Source organism: Giraffa tippelskirchi, chromosome 7 (genome assembly GCF_054371585.1).
Source record: "Giraffa tippelskirchi isolate mGirTip1 chromosome 7, T2T-mGirTip1v1.2.pri, whole genome shotgun sequence".
Taxonomy (NCBI): Eukaryota; Metazoa; Chordata; class Mammalia; order Artiodactyla; family Giraffidae; genus Giraffa; species Giraffa tippelskirchi.
In genome coordinates this window covers 69,852,273-69,867,408 of record NC_137281.1, presented here as the reverse complement: position 1 = coordinate 69,867,408, position 15,136 = coordinate 69,852,273, and the positions used below count along the sequence as shown (strand labels likewise).

Here is a 15,136-nt window from a genome sequence, read left to right as displayed (position 1 = left end):
GGAGAAGGAAATGGCAAACCACTACAGTATTCTTGCCTTGAAAACCCCATGAACAGTATGAAAAGGCAAAATGATAGGATACTGAAAGACGAAGAACCCAGGTCGGTAGGTGCCCAATATGCTACTAGAGATCAGTGGAGAAATAACTACAGAAAGAATGAAGGGATGGAGCCAAAGCAAAAACAATACCCAGTTGTGGATGTGACTGGTGATAGAAGCAAGGTTCGATGCTGTAAAGAGCAACATTGCATAGAAAACTGGATGTTAGGTCCATGAATCAAGGCAAATTGGAAGTGGTCAAACAGGAGATGGCAAGAGTGAACGTTGACATTCTAGGCATCAGCGAACTAAGATGGACTGGAATGGGTGAATTTAACTCAGATGACCATAATATCTACTACTGTGGGCAGGAATCCCTTAGAAGAAATGGAGTAGCCATCATGGTCAACAAAAGAGTCCATAATGCAGTACTTGGATGCAATCTCAAAAACTACAGAATTATCTCTGTTTGTTTCCAAGGCAAACCATTCAATATCACAGTAATCCAAGTCTATGCTCCGACCAGTAACGCTGAAGAAGCTGAATGTGAATGGTTCTATGAAGACCTACAAGATCTTTTAGAACTAACACCCCAGAAGATGTCCTTTTCATTGTAGGGGACTGGAATGCAAAAGTAGGAAGTCAAGAAACACCTGGAGTAACAGGCAAATTTGGCCTTGCAGTACAGAATGAAGCAGAGCAAAGGCTAATAGAGTTTTGCCAAGAGAACACACTGGTCATAGCAAACACCCTCTTCCAACAACACAAGAGAAGACTCTACACATGGACATCACCAGATGGTCAACACCGAAATCAGGTTGATTATATTTTTTGGAGCCAAAGATGGAGAAGCTCTATAGAGTCAGCAAAAACAAGACCGGGAGCTGACTGTGGCTCAGATCATGAACTCCTTATGGCCAAATTCAGACTTAAATTGAATAAAGTAGGGAAAACCACTAGACCATTCAGGTATGAACTAAATCAAATCCCTTACAATTATACAGTGGAAGTGAGAAATAGATTTAAGGGACTAGATCTGATAGACAGAGTGCCTGATGAACTATGGACATAGGTTCATGACATTGTACTGGAGTCAGGGAACAAGACCTTCCCTATGGAAAAGAAATGCAAAAAAGCAAAATGGCTGTCTGAGGAGGTCTTAAGAATAGCTATGAAAAGAGGAGAAGCGAAAAACAAAGGAGAAAAGGAAAGATATTCCCATTTCAATGCAGAGTTCCAAAGAATAGCAAGTAGAGATAAGAAAGCCTTCCTCAGCGGTCAATGCAAAGAAATAGAGGAAAACAACAGAATGGGAAAGACTAGAGATCTCTTCAAGAAAATTAGAGATGTCAAGGGAACATTTCATGCAAAGATAGGCTCGATACAGGACAGAAATGGTATGGATCTAACAGAAGCAGAAGATATTAAGAAGAGGTGGCAAGAATACACAGAAGAACTGTACAAAAAAAGATCTTCACGACCCAGATAATCATGATAGTGTGATCACTCACCTAGAGCCAGACATCCTGGAATGTGAAGTCAAGTGGGCCTTAGAAAGCATCACTACGAACAAAGCTAGTGGAGGTGATGGAGTTCCAATTGAGCTATTTCAAATCCTGAAAGATGATGCAGTGAAAGTACTGCACTCAATATGCCAGCAAATTTGGAAAACTCAGCAGTGGCCACAGGACTGGAAAAGGTCAGTTTTCATCCCAATCCCAAAGAAAGGCAATGCCAAAGAATGCTCAAATTACTGCACAATTCCACTCACCTCACACGCTAGTAAAGTAATGCTCAAAATTCTCCAAGCCAGGCTTCAGCAATACATGAACCATGAACTTCCAGATGTTCAAGCTGGTTTTAGAAAAGGCAGAGGAACCAGAGATCAAATTGCCAACATCTCCTGGATCATCGAAAAAGCAAAAGAGTCCCAGAAAAACATCTATTTCTGCTTTATTGACTATGCCAAAGCCTTTGATTGTGTGGATCACAATAAACTGGAAAATTCTGAAAGAGATGGGAATACCAGACCACCTGATCTGCCTCTTGAGAAACTTGTATGCAGGTCAGAAAGCAACAGTTAGAACTGGACATGGAACAACAGACTAGTTCCAAATAAGAAAAGGAGTACGTCAAGGCTGTATTTTGTCACCCTGCTTATTTAACTTGTATGCAGAGTACATCATGAGAAACGCTGGGCTGGAAGAAGCACAAGCTGGAATCAAGATTGCAGGGAGAAATATCAATAACCTCATATATGCAGATGACATCACCCTTATGGCAGAAAGTGAAGAAGAACTAAAAAAAGCCTCTTGATGAAAGTGAGAGAGGAGAGTGAAAAAGTTGGCTTAAAGCTCAACATTCAGAAAACTAAGATCATGGCATCTGGTCCCATCATTTCATGGCAAATAGATGGGGAAACAGTGGAAACAGTGGCTGACTTTATTTTGGGGGGCTCCAAAATCACTGTAGATGGTTATTGCAGCCATGAAATTAAAAGACACTTACTCCTTGGAAGGAAAGTTATGACCAACCTAGATAGCATATTAAAAAGCAGAGACATTACTTTGCCAACAAAATTCCGTTCAGTCAAGGCTATGGTTTTTCCAGTGGTCATGTATGGATGTGACAGTTGGACTGTGAAGAATGCTGAGCGCCAAAGAATTGAGGCTTTTGAACTGTGGTGTTGGAGAAGACTCTTGAGAGTCCCTTGGACTGTAAGGAGATCCAACCATTCATCCTAAAGGAGATCAGCCCTGGGTGTTCATTGGAAGGACTGATGTTGAAGCTGAAACTCCAATACTTTGGCCACCTGATGCGAAGAATTGACTCATTGGAATATACCCTCAACCTGGAAAGGATTGGGGGCAGGAGAAGGGGATGACAGAGGATGAGATGGCTGGATGGCATCACCAACTCAGCAGACATGAGTTTGGATAAATTCCAGGAGTTGGTGATGGACAGGGAGGCCTGGCCTGCTGGATTCATGGGGTCGCAAAGAGTCAGACATGACTGAGAGAGTGAACTGAACTGAGTGATTATGGACAAAGACTAAATATCGTAGGACATGAGGCTCCACTTTCCAACATATGCATTAATTAATGTAAGCTTTTATTTGCATATACTCATCTACATCCACAAACCTTCTTAAAAATTCAAGTTCAGCTAAATCTATTCAGAGGAGTCCGCACTGGTCTTATTTATGAACAGCATCTTCACTTTCTGTGGTTTTACCAAAATATCTTCAGGAGGTTCCAGATTCAGAATCCTTTAAACAGCTAAGCAAGTTTGATTGTACACTTGATTTGCCTCCTATTTTCTTCCTTCAATAACTTTTTAACCAATCAATAAGCGGAAATGTGCAAGTCTAATAAGGTTTGGGGGCTTTTAATCTTGGGATAGAGTCCATCTGATTTTTCTAAAGTAAACAGTTCTTTTTAAATTTAGAACTTCATACCCAGGTTACCCTTCCACAGATCTAAATCCAAAAGGCCCAGAAAGTGAGATGAACATAACACCTGTGGGGAGGAGGAAAAGCCCTTTACCTGCAGCCTAACTGAACACCTGCTTCATCCTGGACTGTTTGCCCGATTCTCTAAAACCCCATTGAGTTTTCAGGCTTTAGCTAGAGATGACTACACACAAGCAAGCCCCAGCTCTTTATAAATCATTTCCTTCTTCCTTCTCTATTCTACTCCTCCTAATAGTTTCACCAGCAAATGCCAACTAACAGTTACTTCTTATGTGTAAAATAATTACTCTGCTAGCATCCTCACAATTTGACTTCTACATGAATGTTAACCACTGCTATGACAATAATCACTGTTATATTTTTACCCACAACACCTCACAGAAAAAGATCATGCCCTATGTTGTCAAGAGAAGAAACACAGCAAGGCTAATGAGTGAGGATTCTTCACATAACTAAGATCTTTTGATCAAGTTTCTGCAGGACGAGGTGTGAATATATCACGGGTGCCAGTTTCTAATGCTAATTCTAGTTCTGCTCATTTTAACAAGCATTTTTTACAACTTTAATATATACTTATTAAAAAGACCCAAGGTCTTGCCCACAAAGACTTGAGTTAAGTGAAAGCAAGAGAAATGGGAAAAGGCATTTTGAAGGTAGTATGGAGAGTGCTGATCAGAGGCAAATTTACTGCAATGGTGATGAAACCCAGGCTTCTGTATCCACAGGCCCTTCTGAGAAGGGAGGATCTTAGCAACATGTTCCCATGAACATAAGCTTTAGTGGGTGACAAAATTAAAATATTTGTGTACACTTTTTCTTAAAAATGGCTGCCCAAACTGTTCACGCTCCAGGTCCTATGCTATTAGACATCTGTCCTGATGCTACCCTCATGTATTTACAGGGTTCAATGGATTTTGACTGTTAAGGACTTGGAAATCCACCCTCTAAACCACCACATAGACACCTTGTAACACAAATAGTAAGTCCACACCACTATGACACTGTTGCTGTTAGCAAAGACCTCAACCATGATAATACAAAGACCTCAAAAATGATCATTTTTTTTAAACAAGAAATCAAGACAAAAGTCAATTAAGTAAATAGTCAAAGCTCAATCACTTATCACTGAAGCTACTGAAAGGACTGGCCATCTTCTGAAGGCTCTGGACATCATTAGCAAAGCAACTTTGGTAGAGAAGTGTATAAAACACTAGCTTCCTGAAATGGAAATTTTCATGTGAAGATGAGGTAAAGCAATTCATAGCACTATCTGGGATGTTATGGAATTTGGAATCAATAAGCCTTGAGAATTCCCCAAATCTAACTATCTATGGAGTATATTGACAGATATATAAAATATAGACATATTTATACACATGCTTATGCATACACATGTGATTTTAATTATGTCAACCCAAATTCCAAGTGTACTTGGATGAGTCTACCCAAAACAACCTGCTCTCTTTCCACATGTCACAGAAGCTATGGCAGAGAGCTAGACTCAAAACTCTGTTTCTGCCTTATTACCATACCTAAGTTCTGTACTTTGAAACACAGAAGACTGAGAACAAAATCAGACAGACATCAGTTATTATTTGATAGTTGAATGTAAGGAAAAGTAACAATGGATCTTGCAGGTCAATTGTTAACATGGTCAGTTTCCAGTTTCCAAATATCATGACCTTTTCTCCAAGGCTACAGTCCATGTCTTGAACTGTGCTTTAGAGTTAAGGCAGAAGGTATTAAGACTGCCACCTACTGCTCACAGGAACCTAGCCATTCTGAGAGTATGCCCTTCAGAACACCAAACTGTTTCTATCTCTGCTGCTTCTAAAACTAGGGACAATAGCTGTGATCTTTCCTATTATTGTCACCATCCTATCTCCTTTTCTCCCACCTTTTCTTATTTTCTTTTCCTTTTCTGTCTTATTCAGAACTTCTCACATTTCCATTTTTTGGAAAACTAGCTTGTAAAGCATTTGGCGCTTTTTTTTTTTCCATCCAGAAAAAAATACTTAATAAGAATCTTAAACTGGTTTTCAAAAGCTTTTGCCATTTTGTTTTACTTATCCAAAAAAAAAATTTAGTTTCTTTTTTTTTATTGGCTAGATGCCAGTGAGAGAAAGGAAGGACCGTCTTCCTGGACTCCCACTGTGCTCTCCCTGGGTTTTGTCTAGGTTGTAGTGTGGCTACTGTGTGCTTGTCCAGTCTCTACTGTGCAGGCTGCAAGCTCCTTTACAGCAAGGTTACTGTCTATCTTCCAAAGTCCTTCACTGGCAGAGAGCTTTTCACATAGAAGGGATGCTCAGAAATTACTTGGGTAAGAGGGGGAATAATGCCTGTGAGATTTCATCTGGTAAAAAGAATTCAACAGGACTATTCCCATTCTCTTCCTTCTAGATGACAATTACAGTCTGTCAGTTGTAATATTCCAGTTTTCATAAGTCAAATAGCTGGAAAATCAATTCTAGTTTCTGCTATTAACTAGCTATGTGAGCTCAGACATCCTCACTGAAGATGTTTCCTCATATGTAAAATGGAGATAATATTTCTACTTCATTGAAATATTGAAATAAATAAATATAAGATGATTTATGTAAAACATGGTATCTTTCACCTAATAAATTGGTACTATTATGACCAATATTATGATACAAATGCAAAGTATATGCCTGGTACAAAGTAAGTATTCTCTTTGATATTATTAGCTATATTTATAAGTGCCAGGCACTTAAGGGCCTCTGTTCCAATAATAATGCAAGATGAAGTCTTGCTTCTATTGTGGAGCTCTTTTTTCAATCATGGTGCTTTCACAAAAGTTCCAGAAGATGGACTTCAATGGAAAGTTGTCAGTTTAAAGAACATTTCCAGGAGCTTGAACACTATATGGAAACATTACACCTAATTTAGACTGTTTTTTCTTTTTTCTCTTTACCAATGAAGACTCAATAGAGGATTCTACAGTGAAGTTAAGTGAGTATTAATAGAGAAGTAAAAAGAATTATTAGGCCCTCAACTGAGAGTATCACCAACTTCAGCCTATTTTAGAGTGGTAGCATTATTTCGCAGAGTGAAACATGTTCTTAGCAGTCAGATCAAGTTCCAAGTCCTAATTCTATCATCCTTTAGTTTTGTGACCCAATACATCTTTTCTGAAACATTCACATCAAAATTTTCACATCTCTAAAACAGGGATAATAATTGCACACACAAACACACCCCACAGGGTAATTGTGATGATTTTGTTAAATAAGGAATGTGAAACACAGGTACTCAGTAAATGTCAATATTCCCTTTGGTGAGGGCAGCAGAACACAAAGATTTAATATTGAACAGATGCTACGATCAAGAACAGATTGCATACCCATTTGTGCTCTGATATTTAATAAGATTCTACAAAGATAAAAATTATGAACAAATGTACCTAAGAAATTTTGAAATGAGATATAGAGCAGTAAAGATTTTTCTAACCAATTATCCCAGAATTATACAAATAATAAAGAAAAAATTACTGTGTATAAACTCTTCCATTCTTACATTATCTAAATTTGGAAATCACATTAATTCTTCTTACAATGACTACCTCACTAATGAGTTTACCAACTGATATACTAGGTTGCCTGTAAATATTTCATCTTATTCATTTACTAGGTTTATTAACTGAATTTATCATGTGTTTATTTACTGATTTCATCTATTCAATCCATATTATATATCTGAAAAAGAGACTAAGATATAAATGAACCAGACTGCGAATCCCATGAGAGCAAAACCAAATCTAATAAAGTCCAAAGAATATGAGTAACCACTGAGTCACACAGGCGGCAAAGAAAAAGTTCCTTTCTAATTGGTTGATATGAATAAATCACGTACGAAACATGTACCCTTCCTAATAGTGCAATACACACACCCAGGAACTGAATTATGCTAGAAACAATTATCTATATGTTATGAATTTCTCTCATTCTCAGAAAGCATAATTCTTTGCAAAGATGGTTGGTTATTCAGAAAAAGATTTTAGTCATTTTTAGTATGTGTGTGTGTGTATGTTTCAATGTTGGGTAGAGGAACATAGAAAATATCCTTGACTTCAGATGGCCTCAGCATGTGATTAACTACCCTGATAGTGGATGAACTAGAGGAAAACATCTATTCATCTTTTTTTTTTTTTTACCATGTTCCCAGTTCCTGAGGCTAATGAGGAGTAAACAGCTTAAACTTTCTAGGATTACTCTAAAGTCTATATCCTAGACACACTAGCTTCTGAAATTTAAAATTTTTAAGTCACCCTTTTCTCTCAGAATGTTGAAATGAAGAGAAAAGAGAAAGGAAGCTGACAAGATGGCAGAGCAGTAGATGGACATGGAGTACTGAAATTTAAAATTTTTAAGTCACCTTTTTCTCTCAGAATGTTGAAATGAAGAGAAAAGAGAAAGGAAGCTGACAAGATGGCAGAGTAGTAGGTGGACATGGAGTACATCTCTCTTCACAGATACATCAGGAATATAGCATCAGACACAGAAGTACATGCAGAACACCAGCTGAGAGCAGACAGGAGTACCTGACCAGCGGAAAAGACTATATAGAACCACACAAAACTTAAGATCAAGCCCTGCACCTTTGGAGTGGGAGCACTGACTCCACGACCCTAAACTAAGAGAATTAATCCTAGGGAGTATCAAATAGTGAGAACTCCCACAAAGGAAACCACTTGAATACAAGACCCGGCATCACCCAACCACCAGTAGCACCCTGTGTAGGACGCCTCACCCAAACAACAAACAAAATAAAAATACAAACCCAATCATCAGCAGACAGGATTATCACCTCACTCAGCTTTGTCCATCAGAGGAAAAAAAACAACAACAAAAACACTCAGCAGAAATCTCACCCTATACGAAGCTTACAAAAGTCACTGCACCAATCTTAGGAGGGCAGAAACCAAAGGGAAGAAAGAATTCAACCTTGAAACCTGGGAAAAGGGGACCTCAAACACAATAAGTTTAAAAAGAATAATGAAAAGAAAGAGAAATACTGCACAAATGAAGGAACAAACTAGAAACACAGAAGTCCAAATAAATGACGAGCAAATAGGCAAACCACCTGGAAAAGAATTCAGAATAATGAGAGTAAAGATGGTCAAAAACCTTGAAAACATAATCAAGAAAATTCAAGAATCAATTAACAAAGACCTAGAAGAATTAAAGAACAAACATACAGAGACAAACAACACAATTACTGAAATTAAAAATACTCTAGAGGGAATCAATAGCAGAATAACTGAAGCAGAAGAACGAATCAGTGAGCTGGAAGATAAATTGGTGGAAATAACTTCTGAAGAGCAGAATAAAGTAAAAAGAATGAAAAGAACTGAAGATAGTCTCAGAGACCTCTGGGACAACATCAAATGCACCAACATTCTAATTACAGGGGTTCAGAAGAAGAAGAGAAAAAGAAAGGGGATGAGAACATTTTTGAAGAGATTATAGTTGAAAATTTCCTCAACATGGAAAAAGAAATAGTCAATTAAGTCCAAGAGGTGCAAAGAGTTCCATACAAGATAAAGCCAAGGAGAAACATGCCAAAACACATCCTAATCAAACTAACAAAGATAAAACACAAATAAAGAATATTAAAAACAGCAAGGGAAAAGCAACAAATAATATACAAGGGAAACCCCATACACTTAACAGCTGATCTTTCAGCACAAACTGCAGGCCAGAAGGGAATGGCAGGATATATTTAAAGTACTGAAAGGGAAAAATCTACAACCAAGATTACTGTACCCAGCAAGGATCTCATTCAAAATTGATGGAGAAATCAAAAACTTTTCAGACAAGCAAAAATTAACAGAATTCAGTACCACCAAACTAGCTTTACAACAAACCTTAAAGGGACTTATATAGTTTAGAAATACAAGAGAAGAAAAAGATACATAAAATCGAACACCAAACAATTAAGAAAATGGCAATAGGAACATATATAACAATAATTACCTTAAATGTAAACAGATTAAATGCTCCAACCAAATGACACAGACTGGCTACATACAAAAATAAGACCATATATATACTGTCTACGAGAAACCCACTTCAGACCTCAAGATACATATAGACTGAAAGTGAGAGGATGGAAAATATACTCCATGCAATGGGAAGCAAAAGAAAGCTGGAGTAGCAATCCTCATATCAGATGAAATAGACCTTAAAATAAAGAAGATTAAAAGAGACAAGGAAGGACACTACATAATGATCAAGGGGTCCAATCCAAGAGGAAGACATAACAATTGTAAGTATCTATGTACCCAACATAGGAGCATTCAATACATAAGAAAAGCACTAACAGACATAAAAGGAGAAATTGACAGTAACACAACAGTAGTAGGAGACTTTAACACCCTACTCACACCGATGGACAGATCATCAAAACAGAAAATTAATAAGGAAACACAAGTGTAAATGATACATTAGATGAGATGGATCTCATTCATATCTTCAGGACATTCCATCCAAATGCAGAAGAGTACACCTTCTTCTAAAGTGCACATGGAACATTCTCCAGGATAGACCACATCTTGGGTCATAAATCAAACCTCAGTAAATTTAAGAAAAATGAAATCATATCAAGCATCTTTTCCAACCACAATGCTATGAGACTAGATATCAATCACAGAAAAAAACTGTAAAGAACACAAACACATAGAGAATAAACAATATGTTTCTAAATAATCAACCGGTTACTGAAGAACTCAAAAGGGAAATCAAAAATTTCTAGAAACAAGTGACAATGAGAACACGACAACTCAAAACCTATGGGATGCAGCAAAAGTAGTCCCAAGAGGGAAGTTTACAGCAATACAATCCTGCTTCAAAAAACAAACAAAACAAACATTGAATAGACAACCTAACTTTACACCTAAAACAACTGGAAAAAGAACCAAAAAACCCCAAAATTAGCAGAAGGAAAGAAACCATAAGGATCTGAGCAGAAACAACTGAAAAAGAAATGAAAGAAACAATAGTAAAGATTAATAAAACGAAAAGGTGATTCTTTGAGAAGATTAAAAAATTGACAAACCTTTAGCCAGACTCACCAAGAAAAAAGAAACAAGAATCAAATCAACAAAATCAGAAATGAAAAAGGAGAGGTTACAACAGACAATGCAGAAATGCAAAGGATTATAAGAGACTATTGGACAGATTCTTAGAAAAGTTCAATCTTCCAAGACTGAACCAGGAAGAAAAAGAAACTATGAACAACCCACTGACAAGCACTGAAATCGAAGCTGTGATCAAAAATCTCCCAAAAACCAAAAGCCCAGAACCAGAAGACTTCACAGGAAAATTCCATCAAACATTTAGAGAAGAGATAATGCCTATTCTTCTAAAACTCTTTCAAAAATATTGCAGAGGAAGGAACACTTCCAAACTTATCCTACGAGGCCACCATCACTCTGATACCAAAATCAGACAAAGACAACACAAAAAAAGAAAACTACAGGCCAATATCACTGATGAACATAGATGCAAAAATCCTCAACAAAATTTTAGCAAACAGAATTCAACAACACATCAAAAAGCTCACACACCATGATCAAGTTGGGTTTATTCCAGGGATGCAAGTATTCTTCAATATACTCAAATCAATCAATGTGATACACCGTGTTAACAAATTGAAAGATAAAAACCATATGATAATTTCAACAGATGCAGAAAAAGGCTTTGACAAAATTCAATACCAATTTATGATTAAAACTCTTCAAAAAATGGACATAGAAGGAATCTACCTCAACATAGTAAAGGCCATATATGATAAGCCTTCAGCAAACATTATTCTCAACGCTGAAAAACTGAAAGCATTCCCCCTAAAATCAGGAACAAGACAAAGGTGCCCACTTTCACAACTATTATTCAATGTAGTTTTGGAAGTCCTAGCTATAGAAATCAGAAAAGAAAAATAAATAAAAGGAATCCAGATCAGAAAAGAAGTAAAGCTCTCACTGTTTGCTGATGACAAGATACTGTACCTAGAAAACCTTAAAGATATTACCAGAAAATTACTAGAGCTAATCAGTGAATTTAGCAAAGTCGCAGGATACAAAATCAATACATAGAAATCACTTGCATTTCTATACACTAACAATGAAAAATCAGAGAAATGAAGGAATCAATCCCATTTACCATTGCAACAAAAAGAAAAAATATCTAGGAATAAACTTACCTAAGAAGACAAAAGAACTGTACAAAGAAAATTATAAGCCACTGATGAAAGAAATCAAAGATGACATAGACAGATGGAGGGATATTCCAAGTTCCTGAGTAGGAAGAATCAATATTGTGAAAATGACTATACTACCAAACTCAGTCTACAGATTCAGTGTGATCCCTATCAAATTACCAATGGCATTTTTCACGGAACTAGGACAAAAAATTTCACAATTCATATGTAAACACAAAAGACCTCGAATAGCCAAAGCAGTCTTGAGAAAGAAGAATGGAGCTGGAGGAATCAACCTTTCTGACTTGATAAGCTACAGTCATCAAGACAGTAGATACTGGCACAAAAACAGAAATATAGACCAATGGAACAAATAGAAAGCTCAGATATAAACCCATGCACCTATGGGTGCCTTATTTTTGACAAACGAGGCAAGAACATACAACGGGGCAAAGATAGCCTCTTCAATAAATGGTGCTGGGAAAACTGGACAGCTACATGTTAAAGAATGAAATTAGAACACTTCCTAACTGTGGGTCACAACAAACCAGAAAATTCTTAAAGAGATGGGAATACCAGACCACCTGATCTGCCTCCTGAGAAATCAGTATGCAGGTCAAGAAGCAACAGTTAGAACCAAACATGGAACAACAGACTGGTTCCAAATCGGGAAAGGAGTACATCAAAGCTGTGTATTGTCACCCTACTTATTTAACTTATATGCAGACTACATCATGAGAAATGCTGGACTGGATGAAGCACAAGCTGGAATCAAGATTGCCAGGAGAAATATCAATAACCTCAGATATGCAGATGACACCACCCTTGTGGCAGAAAGCAAAGAAGAATTAAAGAGCCTCTTGATGAAAGCAAAAGATAAGAGTGAAAAAATTGGCTTCAAACTCAACATTCAGAAAACTAAGATTATGGCATCCAGTCCCATCACATCATGGCAAATAGATGGGGAAATAACGGAAACAGTGAGAGACTTTATTTTGGGGGGATCCAAAATCACTGCAGATGGAGACTGCAACCATGAAATTGAAAGATGCTTGCTCCTTGGAAGAAAAGTTATGACCAACCTAGAGAGCATATTAAAAAGCAGAGACATTACTTTGCCAACAAAAGTCCATCTAGTTAAAGCTATTGTTTGTCCTGTAGTCATGTATGGATGTGAGAATTAGACCATAAAGAAAGCCGAGCACCGAAGGATTGATGCTTTTGAACTGTGGTGTTGGAGAAGACTCTTGAGAGTCCCTTGGACTGCAAGGAGAGCAAACCAGTCCATCCTAAAGGAAATCAGTCCTGAATATTCATTGGAAGGACTGATGCTGAAGCTGAAATTCCAATACTTTGGCCACCTAATGCAAAGAGCTGACTCATTGGAAAAGACCCTGATGCTAGGAAAGATTGAAGGTGGGAGGAGAAGGGGATGACAGAGGATAAATTGTTTGGATGGCATCAATAACTAGGTGGATATGAGTTTGAGTAAGCTCTGGGAGTTGGTGATGGACAGGGAAGCCTGGCGTGCTGCCGTCCTTGAGGTTGCAAAGAGTAGGACAGGATTGAGCGACTGAACTGAATGGAACAGGATACACAGTGATAAACTCAAAATGGATTAAAGACCTAAATGTAAGACCAGAAACTATAAAACTGTTAGAGGGAAACATAGGCAGAACACTTGATGAGATAAATCACAGCAAGATCCTCTATGACCCACCTCCTAGAGTAATGGAAATAAAAACAAAAGTAAACAATTAGGACCTGATTAAACTTAAAACTTTTGCACAGCAAAGGAAACTATAAGCAAGGTGAAAAGACAACCCTCAGAATGGGAGAAAATAATAGCAAATGAAACAACTGACAAAGGATTAATTTCCAAAAGACATAACAGCTCATATAACTCAATGCCAAAAATACAAACAACGCAATCAAAGAGTGGGAAAAAGACCTAAACAGACATTTCTCCAAAGAAGACATACAGATGGCTAACAAACACATGGAAAGATGTTCAACACTGCTCATTATTAGAGAAATGCAAATCAAAACCACAATGAGAGATCACCTCACACTGGTCAGAATGGCCATCATCAAAAAGTCTACAAACAATAAATGCTGGAGAGTGTATGGAGAAAAGGAGACGCTCTTGTACTGTTGGTGAGAACGTAAATTTATACAGTCATTATGGAAGACAGTATGGAGATTCCTTAGAAACTAGGAATAAAACCACCAAATGACTACCAGCAATCCCACTACTAGGCATATACCCTGAGGAAACCAAAACTGAAAAAGACACATGTATCCCATTGTTCACTGCAGCACTATTTACAATAGTTAGAACATGGAAGCAACCTAGATGTCCATTGACATGGACACAGAAATTTTGGCACAATGGAATATTACTCAGCCATAAAAAGGAACACATTTGAGTTAGTTCTAATGAGGTGAATGAACCTAAAGCCTATTATATAGAGTGAAGTAAGTCAGAAAGAGAGAGATAAATATCATATACTAATGCATATATATGGAATCTAAAAAAATGGTACTGAAGAATTTACTTACAGGGCAACAATGGAGAAACAGACATAGAGAATAGACTTATGGACATGGGGAAAGGGGAGGAGAGGGTAAGATGTATGGAAAGAGTAACATGAAAACTTACATTACCATATGTAAAATAGATAGCCAACGGGAATTTGCTGTATGGCTCAGGAAACTCAAACAGGGGCTCTGTATCAACCTAGAGGGGTGGAATGGGGAGGGAGATGGGAGGGAGGTTCAAAAGGGAGAGGATATATGTATACCTATGTCTGATTCATGTTGAGGTTTGACAGAAAACAACAAAATTCTGTAAGGCAATTATCATTCAGTTAAAAAATAAATTAATTAAAAAAAAGAGAAATCAAATACAAACCAAGTCAGAGATCTGTATTAATATTCAAAGACTAGAAGGTATTATAAGGATAAATATAAGAGAAACTAGTGCTAATAAATAAGAAATAAAACAAGAAATATAATGCTTGAAATAAATTTTCTTACATTTTGTTAGCTCCAATAATTTCAGCATGGCAGAAAGAAGGAAAAATCTTCTATGTGACAGAGGGAGTCACCATGGGGGAATGGGGAGGGCCATGGAGTGAGGGTTAAGAGGCCTGGGTCATGTCCCAGAGGAGCCCTTGGTAGGCTATGTGACCTTTCACAAGACCTTAATAGGGTGCAGAATCCTGTTGTATAAAACATAATATGTGGGCCAAAGAATGTTTGTGTAATCTTAGAGATGACTTCTAATGCTTTTTTCTGCAAGTATATGTATATGTATATGTCTATATCTACAAATCCATATTTTATTCTTCAGCGAGGAGACTGAATTGAGCTAAAAACAGGTTAGAATAGATAGGCCTATGTGGG

The 15,136-nt window shown here is 37.3% G+C and overlaps 2 long non-coding RNA genes across 2 annotated transcripts in view; both read right to left on the bottom strand.

Annotated features, from left to right (window-relative positions):
- LOC145512140 (uncharacterized) overlaps positions 1-15,136 on the bottom strand; it is a 182,269-nt gene that overhangs the window by 96,896 nt on the left and 70,237 nt on the right. The gene's annotated exons all lie outside the window — the stretch shown is intronic.
- On the bottom strand, positions 5,599-13,156 carry LOC145512141 (uncharacterized). The gene is made up of 2 exons (XR_014058328.1): positions 8,403-13,156; positions 5,599-7,906 (listed from the first exon to the last, which is right to left on the bottom strand). It is a non-coding gene; the product is annotated as an uncharacterized LOC145512141 (long non-coding RNA).